Consider the following 2,008-nt stretch of genomic DNA (forward strand, 5'->3'; position numbering starts at 1 on the left):
GGTGTATTTTTTGAAGTATAAGAGTGATGTGTTTGCAACCTTCAAGTAATAGAAGGTTATGATTAAGAAACAAACAGGAAAGAAAGTGAAGCGCCTTAGAACCGACAATGGGATGAAGTTATGTTCTGTAGAGTTTGACCAATTCTGTGAGAATGAAGGTATTGTGCGTCATCGTACAGTTCAGCATACACCACAGCAAAATGGAGTTGCAGAAAGAATAAATCGAACACTTTTAGAGAGAGCTTGGTGCATGCTCTCTAATGCTGGTTTGTCAAAAGACTTTTGGGCCGAGGCAGTCAATACAACTTGCTATTTGATAAACAGATCTCCTTCTACAGCAATTAATTTTAAGACTCTAGAAGATGTATAGTTTGGTGCCTCTGCTAATTACTCTCTTATAAGAGTATTTGGTTGCTCTACTTATTTTCATATTAATGATGGTAAGCTTGAACCCAGAGCAAAGAAAGCTATCTTTCTAGGATATGCTATCAGGGTGAAGGGATATAGATTATAGTGTTCCAATCCCAAATCACCTATGTTTATTATTAGTAGGGATGTTACTTTTGATGAAAAATCTATGCTTTACTCGAGAAAATATTTTATTATTGATACCACGTGTATTGAAAAGGAGTCTAGCAAGCAGGTGGAGCTAGAGAGCTCAACTTCCAAAAGAGTGCTTGAGGGCGCTCATGTTGAACCAGTTGATATTGTGAAAGGTTCAACTTCAGATGCTGATATATCGTAAGATTAATAGTATAATATTTCCACTGGGAGAACGAAAAGGCAGATCTGATCTCCTCAACGCTATGCAGACATGCTTGCTTACACTTTGAGTATAGCAGAATCGATTAAGATTCCAGAGCCTTCTACCTATAAGGAGGCTATTAGTGGCAATGAGGCTACAAATTAGACTATTGTGATGACTGAAAAGATAAAGTCTCTTCACAAGAATCAGATATGGGAGTTAGTGAAGCCATCAAGGGGACAGAAGATCGTTGGCTGTAAATGGGTGTTCAAGAAGAAAGAAGGAGCTCCAGATGCAGATTTTATAAGGTACAAGGCACACTTGGTAGCTAAAGGCTACAGTCAGACAGAAGGTGTAGACTTTAATGAAGTATTCTCTCTAGTTACTAAACACATCTCAATTCATGTGTTGCTTGTCATGATTGCTCATTTTAATTTAGAGCTTGAGTAACTTGATGTGAAGACGACTTTTCTACATGACGAGCTTGAGGAGCATATCTTTATGCATCAGCCAGAGGGGTTCATTGTTGAAGGAAAAGAAGATTAATGTGTGTAGGTTGAAGAAATCTCTTTATGGGTTGAAACAATCTTTGAGACAGAGGTATTTGAGAATTAATACTTTCATGTTTAAGTATGGTTACTCTAGGAGTAAATATGATAGTTGTGTTTATTATAAAAAGCTCAATGATGGTTCTTTTGTGTATTACTTTTGTATATTGATGATATGTTGATTACAACTAAAGATATGTCAGAAATCAATGAGCTGAAATCTTAACTCAAACATGAGCTTGAGATGAAGGACTTGGGAGCAGCTGTAGGGTCTTGAAAAAGATGAAACGATTGATATTTTCTTAACTGTTTTAGTTATGAAAAAATGAGATCCTATCGCCTGGTAAGAATCTCCTTACAATCGCTCTTTCTTAAGTACAGAAGAAGAGAAGGTAGATTTGACTTCTCCTTTGTTTAACGTGGGTTCTGTGTGGCAGAAGGATGCCTCACTCGATGCTTGAGTCAAGTTTGCTTCCTATTGATGATCAGAACAATATTGCTTCAACTTGAGAGGAGAATCAGCCTCTGTTGATGGCTTAGATCATGAGAATCGAGGTTCGGGTCTCAAAAGAGCTCTCAGAACGTGAGTTCTAGCTCTGTATATGTGCCGTTCCTGTTAGCTTCTCTCTCCCTTTTTCTTCATAGCTACTTGTGGCTATTTATAGGCCTCTAGCGCGTAACTGACGCACTGATCATGGGATCAGGAGCGTAACCG

This window comes from Asparagus officinalis, chromosome 4 (genome assembly GCF_001876935.1).
Source record: "Asparagus officinalis chromosome 4, Aspof.V1, whole genome shotgun sequence".
NCBI lineage: Eukaryota > Viridiplantae > Streptophyta > Magnoliopsida > Asparagales > Asparagaceae > Asparagus > Asparagus officinalis.